General features: G+C 32.1%; 1 long non-coding RNA gene across 1 annotated transcript; it reads left to right on the plus strand.

Moving 5' to 3' along the window:
- Positions 1–246: 246 nt before the first annotated feature.
- LOC149790527 (uncharacterized) lies at positions 247–20316 on the plus strand. The gene is made up of 7 exons (XR_016423631.1): positions 247–453; positions 3480–3691; positions 6718–6929; positions 9955–10166; positions 13192–13403; positions 16429–16640; positions 19666–20316. It is a non-coding gene; the product is annotated as an uncharacterized LOC149790527 (long non-coding RNA).
- Positions 20317–20857: the final 541 nt, after the last annotated feature.

A 20857-nucleotide genomic window follows, 5' to 3' on the forward strand; every position in this document is an offset into this window, starting at 1 on the left:
TTAACTTGTAAATGGCTAAATGTGCTTCTAGAAACCTCATATACTTTTAGGATGAATTTAACACTTTAATACATGGCCATTGCTTCACATTTCTGAGTGTCACTCTGTCAAGTTTAATATTTTCCCCCATGCTTGCAACCTTAATGTTAATTTGAAATCACCATATCTAACACAGTTTAACTTCATTTACATAGATCTTACTGTTTTCTAGAATTAAGTGAAACATATTGGATCTTTTCAGGTCTAGCCTGGTATCTGGAACAAAGTGTTAGAGTTGGATTAGCTTGGAAGCTCTCCTGAGTAGTCTGGTGGTAATAGCATGGTTTCATAAGGGCATGTGCAGTGTACTGCCATAAGTGACCAAGATTAGTTCATATCACCACACTGATATATGGCACCTCAAAGACATGGCTTAGGTTTTCATGAGAGAGATCAGCACCATTTTTCAGTAAGGTAGAACCTCCCTAGTAACTATTTTCCTGTCCCATTGCCACCTTTTGTTGTTATCGACATTGAAATGGAATGCATTTTTGCTATAAAACATGGTAGTGGTCCCATTAGAACTTTAAATCTGAATGTGCTATTAGTTATGGAAACAACTGCCTAAGTACCTGACACAATAAATGTGGAACATAGCACCTGTCAGTGTTTCTTTAGTGTGTACACCTATATGCATCTGGACAGGCAATATTGCGGTTTGCTGCCAAAATCACTATGAGCTATGATGCTTCACTACCCCTGGGGAAAATGTTATCAGTTATACAGACCCAAACTACCATTTGTTTTAAATATCATTCATTAGTCAACTTTTCTGTCTAAAATTTGTCAAACTGTGTTTTAAAACTTGTATGAAAATTTAAGTTTTCAATAAATTTAGTTTTTAAAATTTAAATGTTAATTTAATTTGCCATTAAAACTGAATTTATCAACATTTGTAATTTTCAAACATATTTTCAGACAGGGCTTATCTTGTATCACAATTAGGTTTTTACTGCATTGAAAAATTCCCTATAATTAAGGAAGATATAGCAAATTTAGTTTTGGTTTCTCAAGAGCACTTGGACCAGATCTTGTACCCTGTGGAACACCAGCACTACATACTTTCTGACAGGTGTCACATGTTTTCCTTGCAAGGAAATTCAAAAAGACTTCATGTATAAAGTTGAAATAGGTATAGCATGCAAATATAAAAGTTTGACTAAAATTGGCGTAAAACATGTAGCCTGTCAGGAATCAGTTCACAATTAATACTTCCAGTTCAGTACCCACGAATGTAGTTCTAGTCTATTTTTAGAACATTTTTTCCTCTCTCATTTTGGTGGTGATAGAAGAGTTTTATTTATGCATTTTTGGTAGGGATTTAAAGGTAACTGTTTATTCTTGATAATATGAGCTCAGGTGTTGTTGTCTGTATGTATTTTGGCGACAGTGCACAGTGAGTAATAAGGCCTTGGTGATGATCCGGAAGTGAAATTCATGTTCTGGTTACATGCTGTTATGTTGACAGTCAATAATCTAAAAAAAGAGCAGGTCAACCTTTGACAAGAACTTCACCGTGAAGTCATCTTTGAAGGTATTTTAGATTAACATATGATTTGCATTGATTGTCACACAGTGGAAAGGTCAGTACTGAGAAACAAATGTAGAGAACATATAGTAAAATTAATTGTGTACTATGTCCTGTAAGGGCAGTATTGGAGCAAAGTTTAAATTGGTATAAAATCTTTATTATTAAAGATAGACACATGAAATTTTAATATGTCATGTATATTGACTTTTAAAATATAAGAATGAAATTAAAAGTAAAAAATTAATTTTTATTTTAAAAATTTTAATAAAATTTTAAAAAAATTAAAAAAAATAATTAAAAAACCCCTAAAATGCACATATATAATATTTTTGGGAATCATATTAAATGTTATCAGCATGTATATATTCCTACACCATATAAAAGCTCCAATGTTGGATTTTTGTCACATTTTGTCAGAGAAAATATCTTTGTAGTCAAAATGAGACCTTCATTAAAAATACATGAAGACAAAATTATAATTTGTATTGGCCATTCAGACTATTTATTAGGGGTCCAATCAGTTAATTTATGTGTTTATGATGGGGTCACTTCCTGAGTAACAAACTTCTGCTTGTATAGCCTTCAGTAATTGTTTATAAACATAGTTATAAGGTATTTAGTGAGAGGACAGCGATGAAAACTTTATACTAGAACCTACTCAAGTTCTCTACTAAATCATTTTAAACTGTCTGAGAATGAAATACAGGTCAAAGGGATAAAATATGCTTCCCCCAGGTATATTTACCCTTGGATGTAAGAAAAAAGCAAAATGATGTAAGTTGAATACAAAATGCATTCCATTTTATTGTTCAGTTAGGTTAAGATATTGATTGGTGTAGTGCGGCATTGTGGCCTATATGATGTTATGGGAATTCTAATGATCCATCTTGCTTTATGCATTATTAATTACTAATACTATTTGTTAACTGACACTCTAAAGATTACATAAGAAGCATTCAAACAAATTATTTGAATTTAAACTTTGTACATGGTTACATATCCCACATGTACAAATATCCATCCATTTTAGAATGTTTGGGATCAAAAGTTCACATTCAGTACATCATATAGGCTGACATTGTATCTATAGTGAACCTGTAAAGCACATTTATGGCTATGTGCACTGAAAAGATCCCAAAATGTTATTTTCATCATGAATATGCCTATGTATGGTAACATATTTCAATTTAGTACTTTGACAGAGTGCGGTATTGAAACATCAGCTGATATCTGATTCCATTCAATCAATGAGCTTAATAATTGGTAACCAACACTCTTCAAAATACCATATAAATGTTCAAATAGATAATTTGAATTATGTTTGCACATTTGATCTTAACAAGTACATTGTATATGTCCTACATATGCAAATTTCCATCCTTGTTTACAAGTTTTGGGGATGAGAATTTCACATTTAGCTGATGATATAGGATTTATTGGTACTTATAGTTGATTTGTATGACCACATTTGGCTGTATTCACTTGCAATATCCAAAATTGTTATTTCCCTCATGAATAAGAATGCTTATAGTAACACATTCTAATTTAGTACATTGTCACCTGACTTTCCTGTATACTGGTATGTAATAATGTTTACACCAATGATCAAACCTCACCGCCCCAACATTGCCTTAAACTTTATGATACATAGTCTACCTGATTAGTTTTTTAACTTGTAAATGGCTAAATGTGCTTCTAGAAACCTCATATACTTTTAGGATGAATTTAACACTTTAATACATGGCCATTGCTTCACATTTCTGAGTGTCACTCTGTCAAGTTTAATATTTTCCCCCATGCTTGCAACCTTAATGTTAATTTGAAATCACCATATCTAACACAGTTTAACTTCATTTACATAGATCTTACTGTTTTCTAGAATTAAGTGAAACATATTGGATCTTTTCAGGTCTAGCCTGGTATCTGGAACAAAGTGTTAGAGTTGGATTAGCTTGGAAGCTCTCCTGAGTAGTCTGGTGGTAATAGCATGGTTTCATAAGGGCATGTGCAGTGTACTGCCATAAGTGACCAAGATTAGTTCATATCACCACACTGATATATGGCACCTCAAAGACATGGCTTAGGTTTTCATGAGAGAGATCAGCACCATTTTTCAGTAAGGTAGAACCTCCCTAGTAACTATTTTCCTGTCCCATTGCCACCTTTTGTTGTTATCGACATTGAAATGGAATGCATTTTTGCTATAAAACATGGTAGTGGTCCCATTAGAACTTTAAATCTGAATGTGCTATTAGTTATGGAAACAACTGCCTAAGTACCTGACACAATAAATGTGGAACATAGCACCTGTCAGTGTTTCTTTAGTGTGTACACCTATATGCATCTGGACAGGCATATTGCGGTTTGCTGCCAAAATCACTATGAGCTATGATGCTTCACTACCCCTGGGGAAAATGTTATCAGTTATACAGACCCAAACTACCATTTGTTTTAAATATCATTCATTAGTCAACTTTTCTGTCTAAAATTTGTCAAACTGTGTTTTAAAACTTGTATGAAAATTTAAGTTTTCAATAAAATTTAGTTTTTAAAATTTAAATGTTAATTTAATTTGCCATTAAAACTGAATTTATCAACATTTGTAATTTTCAAACATATTTTCAGACAGGGCTTATCTTGTATCACAATTAGGTTTTTACTGCATTGAAAAATTCCTATAATTAAGGAAGATATAGCAAATTTAGTTTTGGTTTCTCAAGAGCACTTGGACCAGAACTTGTACCCTGTGGAACACCAGCACTACATACTTTCTGACAGGTGTCACATGTTTTCCTTGCAAGGAAATTCAAAAAGACTTCATGTATAAAGTTGAAATAGGTATAGCATGCAAATATAAAAGTTTGACTAAAATTGGCGTAAAACATGTAGCCTGTCAGGAATCAGTTCACAATTAATACTTCCAGTTCAGTACCCACGAATGTAGTTCTAGTCTATTTTTAGAACATTTTTTCCTCTCTCATTTTGGTGGTGATAGAAGAGTTTTATTTATGCATTTTTGGTAGGGATTTAAAGGTAACTGTTTATTCTTGATAATATGAGCTCAGGGTGTTGTTGTCTGTATGTATTTTGGCGACAGTGCACAGTGAGTAATAAGGCCTTGGTGATGATCCGGAAGTGAAATTCATGTTCTGGTTACATGCTGTTATGTTGACAGTCAATAATCTAAAAAAAGAGCAGGTCAACCTTTGACAAGAACTTCACCGTGAAGTCATCTTTGAAGGTATTTTAGATTAACATATGATTTGCATTGATTGTCACACAGTGGAAAGGTCAGTACTGAGAAACAAATGTAGAGAACATATAGTAAAATTAATTGTGTACTATGTCCTGTAAGGGCAGTATTGGAGCAAAGTTTAAATTGGTATAAAATCTTTATTATTAAAGATAGACACATGAAATTTTAATATGTCATGTATATTGACTTTTAAAATATAAGAATGAAATTAAAAGTAAAAAATTAATTTTTATTTTAAAAATTTTAATAAAATTTTTAAAAAAATTAAAAAAAATAATTAAAAAACCCCTAAAATGCACATATATAATATTTTTGGGAATCATATTAAATGTTATCAGCATGTATATATTCCTACACCATATAAAAGCTCCAATGTTGGATTTTTGTCACATTTTGTCAGAGAAAATATCTTTGTAGTCAAAATGAGACCTTCATTAAAAATACATGAAGACAAAATTATAATTTGTATTGGCCATTCAGACTATTTATTAGGGGTCCAATCAGTTAATTTATGTGTTTATGATGGGGTCACTTCCTGAGTAACAAACTTCTGCTTGTATAGCCTTCAGTAATTGTTTATAAACATAGTTATAAGGTATTTAGTGAGAGGACAGCGATGAAAACTTTATACTAGAACCTACTCAAGTTCTCTACTAAATCATTTTAAACTGTCTGAGAATGAAATACAGGTCAAAGGGATAAAATATGCTTCCCCCAGGTATATTTACCCTTGGATGTAAGAAAAAAGCAAAATGATGTAAGTTGAATACAAAATGCATTCCATTTTATTGTTCAGTTAGGTTAAGATATTGATTGGTGTAGTGCGGCATTGTGGCCTATATGATGTTATGGGAATTCTAATGATCCATCTTGCTTTATGCATTATTAATTACTAATACTATTTGTTAACTGACACTCTAAAGATTACATAAGAAGCATTCAAACAAATTATTTGAATTTAACTTTGTACATGGTTACATATCCCACATGTACAAATATCCATCCATTTTAGAATGTTTGGGATCAAAAGTTCACATTCAGTACATCATATAGGCTGACATTGTATCTATAGTGAACCTGTAAAGCACATTTATGGCTATGTGCACTGAAAAGATCCCAAAATGTTATTTTCATCATGAATATGCCTATGTATGGTAACATATTTCAATTTAGTACTTTGACAGAGTGCGGTATTGAAACATCAGCTGATATCTGATTCCATTCAATCAATGAGCTTAATAATTGGTAACCAACACTCTTCAAAATACCATATAAATGTTCAAATAGATAATTTGAATTATGTTTGCACATTTGATCTTAACAAGTACATTGTATATGTCCTACATATGCAAATTTCCATCCTTGTTTACAAGTTTTGGGGATGAGAATTTCACATTTAGCTGATGATATAGGATTTATTGGTACTTATAGTTGATTTGTATGACCACATTTGGCTGTATTCACTTGCAATATCCAAAATTGTTATTTCCCTCATGAATAAGAATGCTTATAGTAACACATTCTAATTTAGTACATTGTCACCTGACTTTCCTGTATACTGGTATGTAATAATGTTTACACCAATGATCAAACCTCACCGCCCCAACATTGCCTTAAACTTTATGATACATAGTCTACCTGATTAGTTTTTTAACTTGTAAATGGCTAAATGTGCTTCTAGAAACCTCATATACTTTTAGGATGAATTTAACACTTTAATACATGGCCATTGCTTCACATTTCTGAGTGTCACTCTGTCAAGTTTAATATTTTCCCCCATGCTTGCAACCTTAATGTTAATTTGAAATCACCATATCTAACACAGTTTAACTTCATTTACATAGATCTTACTGTTTTCTAGAATTAAGTGAAACATATTGGATCTTTTCAGGTCTAGCCTGGTATCTGGAACAAAGTGTTAGAGTTGGATTAGCTTGGAAGCTCTCCTGAGTAGTCTGGTGGTAATAGCATGGTTTCATAAGGGCATGTGCAGTGTACTGCCATAAGTGACCAAGATTAGTTCATATCACCACACTGATATATGGCACCTCAAAGACATGGCTTAGGTTTTCATGAGAGAGATCAGCACCATTTTTCAGTAAGGTAGAACCTCCCTAGTAACTATTTTCCTGTCCCATTGCCACCTTTTGTTGTTATCGACATTGAAATGGAATGCATTTTTGCTATAAAACATGGTAGTGGTCCCATTAGAACTTTAAATCTGAATGTGCTATTAGTTATGGAAACAACTGCCTAAGTACCTGACACAATAAATGTGGAACATAGCACCTGTCAGTGTTTCTTTAGTGTGTACACCTATATGCATCTGGACAGGCATATTGCGGTTTGCTGCCAAAATCACTATGAGCTATGATGCTTCACTACCCCTGGGGAAAATGTTATCAGTTATACAGACCCAAACTACCATTTGTTTTAAATATCATTCATTAGTCAACTTTTCTGTCTAAAATTTGTCAAACTGTGTTTTAAAACTTGTATGAAAATTTAAGTTTTCAATAAAATTTAGTTTTTAAAATTTAAATGTTAATTTAATTTGCCATTAAAACTGAATTTATCAACATTTGTAATTTTCAAACATATTTTCAGACAGGGCTTATCTTGTATCACAATTAGGTTTTTACTGCATTGAAAAATTCCTATAATTAAGGAAGATATAGCAAATTTAGTTTTGGTTTCTCAAGAGCACTTGGACCAGAACTTGTACCCTGTGGAACACCAGCACTACATACTTTCTGACAGGTGTCACATGTTTTCCTTGCAAGGAAATTCAAAAAGACTTCATGTATAAAGTTGAAATAGGTATAGCATGCAAATATAAAAGTTTGACTAAAATTGGCGTAAAACATGTAGCCTGTCAGGAATCAGTTCACAATTAATACTTCCAGTTCAGTACCCACGAATGTAGTTCTAGTCTATTTTTAGAACATTTTTTCCTCTCTCATTTTGGTGGTGATAGAAGAGTTTTATTTATGCATTTTTGGTAGGGATTTAAAGGTAACTGTTTATTCTTGATAATATGAGCTCAGGGTGTTGTTGTCTGTATGTATTTTGGCGACAGTGCACAGTGAGTAATAAGGCCTTGGTGATGATCCGGAAGTGAAATTCATGTTCTGGTTACATGCTGTTATGTTGACAGTCAATAATCTAAAAAAAGAGCAGGTCAACCTTTGACAAGAACTTCACCGTGAAGTCATCTTTGAAGGTATTTTAGATTAACATATGATTTGCATTGATTGTCACACAGTGGAAAGGTCAGTACTGAGAAACAAATGTAGAGAACATATAGTAAAATTAATTGTGTACTATGTCCTGTAAGGGCAGTATTGGAGCAAAGTTTAAATTGGTATAAAATCTTTATTATTAAAGATAGACACATGAAATTTTAATATGTCATGTATATTGACTTTTAAAATATAAGAATGAAATTAAAAGTAAAAAATTAATTTTTATTTTAAAAATTTTAATAAAATTTTAAAAAAATTAAAAAAAATAATTAAAAAACCCCTAAAATGCACATATATAATATTTTTGGGAATCATATTAAATGTTATCAGCATGTATATATTCCTACACCATATAAAAGCTCCAATGTTGGATTTTTGTCACATTTTGTCAGAGAAAATATCTTTGTAGTCAAAATGAGACCTTCATTAAAAATACATGAAGACAAAATTATAATTTGTATTGGCCATTCAGACTATTTATTAGGGGTCCAATCAGTTAATTTATGTGTTTATGATGGGGTCACTTCCTGAGTAACAAACTTCTGCTTGTATAGCCTTCAGTAATTGTTTATAAACATAGTTATAAGGTATTTAGTGAGAGGACAGCGATGAAAACTTTATACTAGAACCTACTCAAGTTCTCTACTAAATCATTTTAAACTGTCTGAGAATGAAATACAGGTCAAAGGGATAAAATATGCTTCCCCCAGGTATATTTACCCTTGGATGTAAGAAAAAAGCAAAATGATGTAAGTTGAATACAAAATGCATTCCATTTTATTGTTCAGTTAGGTTAAGATATTGATTGGTGTAGTGCGGCATTGTGGCCTATATGATGTTATGGGAATTCTAATGATCCATCTTGCTTTATGCATTATTAATTACTAATACTATTTGTTAACTGACACTCTAAAGATTACATAAGAAGCATTCAAACAAATTATTTGAATTTAACTTTGTACATGGTTACATATCCCACATGTACAAATATCCATCCATTTTAGAATGTTTGGGATCAAAAGTTCACATTCAGTACATCATATAGGCTGACATTGTATCTATAGTGAACCTGTAAAGCACATTTATGGCTATGTGCACTGAAAAGATCCCAAAATGTTATTTTCATCATGAATATGCCTATGTATGGTAACATATTTCAATTTAGTACTTTGACAGAGTGCGGTATTGAAACATCAGCTGATATCTGATTCCATTCAATCAATGAGCTTAATAATTGGTAACCAACACTCTTCAAAATACCATATAAATGTTCAAATAGATAATTTGAATTATGTTTGCACATTTGATCTTAACAAGTACATTGTATATGTCCTACATATGCAAATTTCCATCCTTGTTTACAAGTTTTGGGGATGAGAATTTCACATTTAGCTGATGATATAGGATTTATTGGTACTTATAGTTGATTTGTATGACCACATTTGGCTGTATTCACTTGCAATATCCAAAATTGTTATTTCCCTCATGAATAAGAATGCTTATAGTAACACATTCTAATTTAGTACATTGTCACCTGACTTTCCTGTATACTGGTATGTAATAATGTTTACACCAATGATCAAACCTCACCGCCCCAACATTGCCTTAAACTTTATGATACATAGTCTACCTGATTAGTTTTTTAACTTGTAAATGGCTAAATGTGCTTCTAGAAACCTCATATACTTTTAGGATGAATTTAACACTTTAATACATGGCCATTGCTTCACATTTCTGAGTGTCACTCTGTCAAGTTTAATATTTTCCCCCATGCTTGCAACCTTAATGTTAATTTGAAATCACCATATCTAACACAGTTTAACTTCATTTACATAGATCTTACTGTTTTCTAGAATTAAGTGAAACATATTGGATCTTTTCAGGTCTAGCCTGGTATCTGGAACAAAGTGTTAGAGTTGGATTAGCTTGGAAGCTCTCCTGAGTAGTCTGGTGGTAATAGCATGGTTTCATAAGGGCATGTGCAGTGTACTGCCATAAGTGACCAAGATTAGTTCATATCACCACACTGATATATGGCACCTCAAAGACATGGCTTAGGTTTTCATGAGAGAGATCAGCACCATTTTTCAGTAAGGTAGAACCTCCCTAGTAACTATTTTCCTGTCCCATTGCCACCTTTTGTTGTTATCGACATTGAAATGGAATGCATTTTTGCTATAAAACATGGTAGTGGTCCCATTAGAACTTTAAATCTGAATGTGCTATTAGTTATGGAAACAACTGCCTAAGTACCTGACACAATAAATGTGGAACATAGCACCTGTCAGTGTTTCTTTAGTGTGTACACCTATATGCATCTGGACAGGCATATTGCGGTTTGCTGCCAAAATCACTATGAGCTATGATGCTTCACTACCCCTGGGGAAAATGTTATCAGTTATACAGACCCAAACTACCATTTGTTTTAAATATCATTCATTAGTCAACTTTTCTGTCTAAAATTTGTCAAACTGTGTTTTAAAACTTGTATGAAAATTTAAGTTTTCAATAAAATTTAGTTTTTAAAATTTAAATGTTAATTTAATTTGCCATTAAAACTGAATTTATCAACATTTGTAATTTTCAAACATATTTTCAGACAGGGCTTATCTTGTATCACAATTAGGTTTTTACTGCATTGAAAAATTCCTATAATTAAGGAAGATATAGCAAATTTAGTTTTGGTTTCTCAAGAGCACTTGGACCAGAACTTGTACCCTGTGGAACACCAGCACTACATACTTTCTGACAGGTGTCACATGTTTTCCTTGCAAGGAAATTCAAAAAGACTTCATGTATAAAGTTGAAATAGGTATAGCATGCAAATATAAAAGTTTGACTAAAATTGGCGTAAAACATGTAGCCTGTCAGGAATCAGTTCACAATTAATACTTCCAGTTCAGTACCCACGAATGTAGTTCTAGTCTATTTTTAGAACATTTTTTCCTCTCTCATTTTGGTGGTGATAGAAGAGTTTTATTTATGCATTTTTGGTAGGGATTTAAAGGTAACTGTTTATTCTTGATAATATGAGCTCAGGGTGTTGTTGTCTGTATGTATTTTGGCGACAGTGCACAGTGAGTAATAAGGCCTTGGTGATGATCCGGAAGTGAAATTCATGTTCTGGTTACATGCTGTTATGTTGACAGTCAATAATCTAAAAAAAGAGCAGGTCAACCTTTGACAAGAACTTCACCGTGAAGTCATCTTTGAAGGTATTTTAGATTAACATATGATTTGCATTGATTGTCACACAGTGGAAAGGTCAGTACTGAGAAACAAATGTAGAGAACATATAGTAAAATTAATTGTGTACTATGTCCTGTAAGGGCAGTATTGGAGCAAAGTTTAAATTGGTATAAAATCTTTATTATTAAAGATAGACACATGAAATTTTAATATGTCATGTATATTGACTTTTAAAATATAAGAATGAAATTAAAAGTAAAAAATTAATTTTTATTTTAAAAATTTTAATAAAATTTTAAAAAAATTAAAAAAAATAATTAAAAAACCCCTAAAATGCACATATATAATATTTTTGGGAATCATATTAAATGTTATCAGCATGTATATATTCCTACACCATATAAAAGCTCCAATGTTGGATTTTTGTCACATTTTGTCAGAGAAAATATCTTTGTAGTCAAAATGAGACCTTCATTAAAAATACATGAAGACAAAATTATAATTTGTATTGGCCATTCAGACTATTTATTAGGGGTCCAATCAGTTAATTTATGTGTTTATGATGGGGTCACTTCCTGAGTAACAAACTTCTGCTTGTATAGCCTTCAGTAATTGTTTATAAACATAGTTATAAGGTATTTAGTGAGAGGACAGCGATGAAAACTTTATACTAGAACCTACTCAAGTTCTCTACTAAATCATTTTAAACTGTCTGAGAATGAAATACAGGTCAAAGGGATAAAATATGCTTCCCCCAGGTATATTTACCCTTGGATGTAAGAAAAAAGCAAAATGATGTAAGTTGAATACAAAATGCATTCCATTTTATTGTTCAGTTAGGTTAAGATATTGATTGGTGTAGTGCGGCATTGTGGCCTATATGATGTTATGGGAATTCTAATGATCCATCTTGCTTTATGCATTATTAATTACTAATACTATTTGTTAACTGACACTCTAAAGATTACATAAGAAGCATTCAAACAAATTATTTGAATTTAACTTTGTACATGGTTACATATCCCACATGTACAAATATCCATCCATTTTAGAATGTTTGGGATCAAAAGTTCACATTCAGTACATCATATAGGCTGACATTGTATCTATAGTGAACCTGTAAAGCACATTTATGGCTATGTGCACTGAAAAGATCCCAAAATGTTATTTTCATCATGAATATGCCTATGTATGGTAACATATTTCAATTTAGTACTTTGACAGAGTGCGGTATTGAAACATCAGCTGATATCTGATTCCATTCAATCAATGAGCTTAATAATTGGTAACCAACACTCTTCAAAATACCATATAAATGTTCAAATAGATAATTTGAATTATGTTTGCACATTTGATCTTAACAAGTACATTGTATATGTCCTACATATGCAAATTTCCATCCTTGTTTACAAGTTTTGGGGATGAGAATTTCACATTTAGCTGATGATATAGGATTTATTGGTACTTATAGTTGATTTGTATGACCACATTTGGCTGTATTCACTTGCAATATCCAAAATTGTTATTTCCCTCATGAATAAGAATGCTTATAGTAACACATTCTAATTTAGTACATTGTCACCTGACTTTCCTGTATACTGGTATGTAATAATGTTTACACCAATGATCAAACCTCACCGCCCCAACATTGCCTTAAACTTTATGATACATAGTCTACCTGATTAGTTTTTTAACTTGTAAATGGCTAAATGTGCTTCTAGAAACCTCATATACTTTTAGGATGAATTTAACACTTTAATACATGGCCATTGCTTCACATTTCTGAGTGTCACTCTGTCAAGTTTAATATTTTCCCCCATGCTTGCAACCTTAATGTTAATTTGAAATCACCATATCTAACACAGTTTAACTTCATTTACATAGATCTTACTGTTTTCTAGAATTAAGTGAAACATATTGGATCTTTTCAGGTCTAGCCTGGTATCTGGAACAAAGTGTTAGAGTTGGATTAGCTTGGAAGCTCTCCTGAGTAGTCTGGTGGTAATAGCATGGTTTCATAAGGGCATGTGCAGTGTACTGCCATAAGTGACCAAGATTAGTTCATATCACCACACTGATATATGGCACCTCAAAGACATGGCTTAGGTTTTCATGAGAGAGATCAGCACCATTTTTCAGTAAGGTAGAACCTCCCTAGTAACTATTTTCCTGTCCCATTGCCACCTTTTGTTGTTATCGACATTGAAATGGAATGCATTTTTGCTATAAAACATGGTAGTGGTCCCATTAGAACTTTAAATCTGAATGTGCTATTAGTTATGGAAACAACTGCCTAAGTACCTGACACAATAAATGTGGAACATAGCACCTGTCAGTGTTTCTTTAGTGTGTACACCTATATGCATCTGGACAGGCATATTGCGGTTTGCTGCCAAAATCACTATGAGCTATGATGCTTCACTACCCCTGGGGAAAATGTTATCAGTTATACAGACCCAAACTACCATTTGTTTTAAATATCATTCATTAGTCAACTTTTCTGTCTAAAATTTGTCAAACTGTGTTTTAAAACTTGTATGAAAATTTAAGTTTTCAATAAAATTTAGTTTTTAAAATTTAAATGTTAATTTAATTTGCCATTAAAACTGAATTTATCAACATTTGTAATTTTCAAACATATTTTCAGACAGGGCTTATCTTGTATCACAATTAGGTTTTTACTGCATTGAAAAATTCCTATAATTAAGGAAGATATAGCAAATTTAGTTTTGGTTTCTCAAGAGCACTTGGACCAGAACTTGTACCCTGTGGAACACCAGCACTACATACTTTCTGACAGGTGTCACATGTTTTCCTTGCAAGGAAATTCAAAAAGACTTCATGTATAAAGTTGAAATAGGTATAGCATGCAAATATAAAAGTTTGACTAAAATTGGCGTAAAACATGTAGCCTGTCAGGAATCAGTTCACAATTAATACTTCCAGTTCAGTACCCACGAATGTAGTTCTAGTCTATTTTTAGAACATTTTTTCCTCTCTCATTTTGGTGGTGATAGAAGAGTTTTATTTATGCATTTTTGGTAGGGATTTAAAGGTAACTGTTTATTCTTGATAATATGAGCTCAGGGTGTTGTTGTCTGTATGTATTTTGGCGACAGTGCACAGTGAGTAATAAGGCCTTGGTGATGATCCGGAAGTGAAATTCATGTTCTGGTTACATGCTGTTATGTTGACAGTCAATAATCTAAAAAAAGAGCAGGTCAACCTTTGACAAGAACTTCACCGTGAAGTCATCTTTGAAGGTATTTTAGATTAACATATGATTTGCATTGATTGTCACACAGTGGAAAGGTCAGTACTGAGAAACAAATGTAGAGAACATATAGTAAAATTAATTGTGTACTATGTCCTGTAAGGGCAGTATTGGAGCAAAGTTTAAATTGGTATAAAATCTTTATTATTAAAGATAGACACATGAAATTTTAATATGTCATGTATATTGACTTTTAAAATATAAGAATGAAATTAAAAGTAAAAAATTAATTTTTATTTTAAAAATTTTAATAAAATTTTAAAAAAATTAAAAAAAATAATTAAAAAACCCCTAAAATGCACATATATAATATTTTTGGGAATCATATTAAATGTTATCAGCATGTATATATTCCTACACCATATAAAAGCTCCAATGTTGGATTTTTGTCACATTTTGTCAGAGAAAATATCTTTGTAGTCAAAATGAGACCTTCATTAAAAATACATGAAGACAAAATTATAATTTGTATTGGCCATTCAGACTATTTATTAGGGGTCCAATCAGTTAATTTATGTGTTTATGATGGGGTCACTTCCTGAGTAACAAACTTCTGCTTGTATAGCCTTCAGTAATTGTTTATAAACATAGTTATAAGGTATTTAGTGAGAGGACAGCGATGAAAACTTTATACTAGAACCTACTCAAGTTCTCTACTAAATCATTTTAAACTGTCTGAGAATGAAATACAGGTCAAAGGGATAAAATATGCTTCCCCCAGGTATATTTACCCTTGGATGTAAGAAAAAAGCAAAATGATGTAAGTTGAATACAAAATGCATTCCATTTTATTGTTCAGTTAGGTTAAGATATTGATTGGTGTAGTGCGGCATTGTGGCCTATATGATGTTATGGGAATTCTAATGATCCATCTTGCTTTATGCATTATTAATTACTAATACTATTTGTTAACTGACACTCTAAAGATTACATAAGAAGCATTCAAACAAATTATTTGAATTTAACTTTGTACATGGTTACATATCCCACATGTACAAATATCCATCCATTTTAGAATGTTTGGGATCAAAAGTTCACATTCAGTACATCATATAGGCTGACATTGTATCTATAGTGAACCTGTAAAGCACATTTATGGCTATGTGCACTGAAAAGATCCCAAAATGTTATTTTCATCATGAATATGCCTATGTATGGTAACATATTTCAATTTAGTACTTTGACAGAGTGCGGTATTGAAACATCAGCTGATATCTGATTCCATTCAATCAATGAGCTTAATAATTGGTAACCAACACTCTTCAAAATACCATATAAATGTTCAAATAGATAATTTGAATTATGTTTGCACATTTGATCTTAACAAGTACATTGTATATGTCCTACATATGCAAATTTCCATCCTTGTTTACAAGTTTTGGGGATGAGAATTTCACATTTAGCTGATGATATAGGATTTATTGGTACTTATAGTTGATTTGTATGACCACATTTGGCTGTATTCACTTGCAATATCCAAAATTGTTATTTCCCTCATGAATAAGAATGCTTATAGTAACACATTCTAATTTAGTACATTGTCACCTGACTTTCCTGTATACTGGTATGTAATAATGTTTACACCAATGATCAAACCTCACCGCCCCAACATTGCCTTAAACTTTATGATACATAGTCTACCTGATTAGTTTTTTAACTTGTAAATGGCTAAATGTGCTTCTAGAAACCTCATATACTTTTAGGATGAATTTAACACTTTAATACATGGCCATTGCTTCACATTTCTGAGTGTCACTCTGTCAAGTTTAATATTTTCCCCCATGCTTGCAACCTTAATGTTAATTTGAAATCACCATATCTAACACAGTTTAACTTCATTTACATAGATCTTACTGTTTTCTAGAATTAAGTGAAACATATTGGATCTTTTCAGGTCTAGCCTGGTATCTGGAACAAAGTGTTAGAGTTGGATTAGCTTGGAAGCTCTCCTGAGTAGTCTGGTGGTAATAGCATGGTTTCATAAGGGCATGTGCAGTGTACTGCCATAAGTGACCAAGATTAGTTCATATCACCACACTGATATATGGCACCTCAAAGACATGGCTTAGGTTTTCATGAGAGAGATCAGCACCATTTTTCAGTAAGGTAGAACCTCCCTAGTAACTATTTTCCTGTCCCATTGCCACCTTTTGTTGTTATCGACATTGAAATGGAATGCATTTTTGCTATAAAACATGGTAGTGGTCCCATTAGAACTTTAAATCTGAATGTGCTATTAGTTATGGAAACAACTGCCTAAGTACCTGACACAATAAATGTGGAACATAGCACCTGTCAGTGTTTCTTTAGTGTGTACACCTATATGCATCTGGACAGGCATATTGCGGTTTGCTGCCAAAATCACTATGAGCTATGATGCTTCACTACCCCTGGGGAAAATGTTATCAGTTATACAGACCCAAACTACCATTTGTTTTAAATATCATTCATTAGTCAACTTTTCTGTCTAAAATTTGTCAAACTGTGTTTTAAAACTTGTATGAAAATTTAAGTTTTCAATAAAATTTAGTTTTTAAAATTTAAATGTTAATTTAATTTGCCATTAAAACTGAATTTATCAACATTTGTAATTTTCAAACATATTTTCAGACAGGGCTTATCTTGTATCACAATTAGGTTTTTACTGCATTGAAAAATTCCTATAATTAAGGAAGATATAGCAAATTTAGTTTTGGTTTCTCAAGAGCACTTGGACCAGAACTTGTACCCTGTGGAACACCAGCACTACATACTTTCTGACAGGTGTCACATGTTTTCCTTGCAAGGAAATTCAAAAAGACTTCATGTATAAAGTTGAAATAGGTATAGCATGCAAATATAAAAGTTTGACTAAAATTGGCGTAAAACATGTAGCCTGTCAGGAATCAGTTCACAATTAATACTTCCAGTTCAGTACCCACGAATGTAGTTCTAGTCTATTTTTAGAACATTTTTTCCTCTCTCATTTTGGTGGTGATAGAAGAGTTTTATTTATGCATTTTTGGTAGGGATTTAAAGGTAACTGTTTATTCTTGATAATATGAGCTCAGGGTGTTGTTGTCTGTATGTATTTTGGCGACAGTGCACAGTGAGTAATAAGGCCTTGGTGATGATCCGGAAGTGAAATTCATGTTCTGGTTACATGCTGTTATGTTGACAGTCAATAATCTAAAAAAAGAGCAGGTCAACCTTTGACAAGAACTTCACCGTGAAGTCATCTTTGAAGGTATTTTAGATTAACATATGATTTGCATTGATTGTCACACAGTGGAAAGGTCAGTACTGAGAAACAAATGTAGAGAACATATAGTAAAATTAATTGTGTACTATGTCCTGTAAGGGCAGTATTGGAGCAAAGTTTAAATTGGTATAAAATCTTTATTATTAAAGATAGACACATGAAATTTTAATATGTCATGTATATTGACTTTTAAAATATAAGAATGAAATTAAAAGTAAAAAATTAATTTTTATTTTAAAAATTTTAATAAAATTTTAAAAAAATTAAAAAAAATAATTAAAAAACCCCTAAAATGCACATATATAATATTTTTGGGAATCATATTAAATGTTATCAGCATGTATATATTCCTACACCATATAAAAGCTCCAATGTTGGATTTTTGTCACATTTTGTCAGAGAAAATATCTTTGTAGTCAAAATGAGACCTTCATTAAAAATACATGAAGACAAAATTATAATTTGTATTGGCCATTCAGACTATTTATTAGGGGTCCAATCAGTTAATTTATGTGTTTATGATGGGGTCACTTCCTGAGTAACAAACTTCTGCTTGTATAGCCTTCAGTAATTGTTTATAAACATAGTTATAAGGTATTTAGTGAGAGGACAGCGATGAAAACTTTATACTAGAACCTACTCAAGTTCTCTACTAAATCATTTTAAACTGTCTGAGAATGAAATACAGGTCAAAGGGATAAAATATGCTTCCCCCAGGTATATTTACCCTTGGATGTAAGAAAAAAGCAAAATGATGTAAGTTGAATACAAAATGCATTCCATTTTATTGTTCAGTTAGGTTAAGATATTGATTGGTGTAGTGCGGCATTGTGGCCTATATGATGTTATGGGAATTCTAATGATCCATCTTGCTTTATGCATTATTAATTACTAATACTATTTGTTAACTGACACTCTAAAGATTACATAAGAAGCATTCAAACAAATTATTTGAATTTAACTTTGTACATGGTTACATATCCCACATGTACAAATATCCATCCATTTTAGAATGTTTGGGATCAAAAGTTCACATTCAGTACATCATATAGGCTGACATTGTATCTATAGTGAACCTGTAAAGCACATTTATGGCTATGTGCACTGAAAAGATCCCAAAATGTTATTTTCATCATGAATATGCCTATGTATGGTAACATATTTCAATTTAGTACTTTGACAGAGTGCGGTATTGAAACATCAGCTGATATCTGATTCCATTCAATCAATGAGCTTAATAATTGGTAACCAACACTCTTCAAAATACCATATAAATGTTCAAATAGATAATTTGAATTATGTTTGCACATTTGATCTTAACAAGTACATTGTATATGTCCTACATATGCAAATTTCCATCCTTGTTTACAAGTTTTGGGGATGAGAATTTCACATTTAGCTGATGATATAGGATTTATTGGTACTTATAGTTGATTTGTATGACCACATTTGGCTGTATTCACTTGCAATATCCAAAATTGTTATTTCCCTCATGAATAAGAATGCTTATAGTAACACATTCTAATTTAGTACATTGTCACCTGACTTTCCTGTATACTGGTATGTAATAATGTTTACACCAATGATCAAACCTCACCGCCCCAACATTGCCTTAAACTTTATGATACATAGTCTACCTGATTAGTTTTTTAACTTGTAAATGGCTAAATGTGCTTCTAGAAACCTCATATACTTTTAGGATGAATTTAACACTTTAATACATGGCCATTGCTTCACATTTCTGAGTGTCACTCTGTCAAGTTTAATATTTTCCCCCATGCTTGCAACCTTAATGTTAATTTGAAATCACCATATCTAACACAGTTTAACTTCATTTACATAGATCTTACTGTTTTCTAGAATTAAGTGAAACATATTGGATCTTTTCAGGTCTAGCCTGGTATCTGGAACAAAGTGTTAGAGTTGGATTAGCTTGGAAGCTCTCCTGAGTAGTCTGGTGGTAATAGCATGGTTTCATAAGGGCATGTGCAGTGTACTGCCATAAGTGACCAAGATTAGTTCATATCACCACACTGATATATGGCACCTCAAAGACATGGCTTAGGTTTTCATGAGAGAGATCAGCACCATTTTTCAGTAAGGTAGAACCTCCCTAGTAACTATTTTCCTGTCCCATTGCCACCTTTTGTTGTTATCGACATTGAAATGGAATGCATTTTTGCTATAAAACATGGTAGTGGTCCCATTAGAACTTTAAATCTGAATGTGCTATTAGTTATGGAAACAACTGCCTAAGTACCTGACACAATAAATGTGGAACATAGCACCTGTCAGTGTTTCTTTAGTGTGTACACCTATATGCATCTGGACAGGCATATTGCGGTTTGCTGCCAAAATCACTATGAGCTATGATGCTTCACTACCCCTGGGGAAAATGTTATCAGTTATACAGACCCAAACTACCATTTGTTTTAAATATCATTCATTAGTCAACTTTTCTGTCTAAAATTTGTCAAACTGTGTTTTAAAACTTGTATGAAAATTTAAGTTTTCAATAAAATTTAGTTTTTAAAATTTAAATGTTAATTTAATTTGCCATTAAAACTGAATTTATCAACATTTGTAATTTTCAAACATATTTTCAGACAGGGCTTATCTTGTATCACAATTAGGTTTTTACTGCATTGAAAAATTCCTATAATTAAGGAAGATATAGCAAATTTAGTTTTGGTTTCTCAAGAGCACTTGGACCAGAACTTGTACCCTGTGGAACACCAGCACTACATACTTTCTGACAGGTGTCACATGTTTTCCTTGCAAGGAAATTCAAAAAGACTTCATGTATAAAGTTGAAATAGGTATAGCATGCAAATATAAAAGTTTGACTAAAATTGGCGTAAAACATGTAGCCTGTCAGGAATCAGTTCACAATTAATACTTCCAGTTCAGTACCCACGAATGTAGTTCTAGTCTATTTTTAGAACATTTTTTCCTCTCTCATTTTGGTGGTGATAGAAGAGTTTTATTTATGCATTTTTGGTAGGGATTTAAAGGTAACTGTTTATTCTTGATAATATGAGCTCAGGGTGTTGTTGTCTGTATGTATTTTGGCGACAGTGCA

Source organism: Sinohyriopsis cumingii, chromosome 10 (genome assembly GCF_028554795.1).
Source record: "Sinohyriopsis cumingii isolate HCF-2022 chromosome 10, ASM2855479v2, whole genome shotgun sequence".
Lineage (NCBI taxonomy): Eukaryota > Metazoa > Mollusca > Bivalvia > Unionida > Unionidae > Sinohyriopsis > Sinohyriopsis cumingii.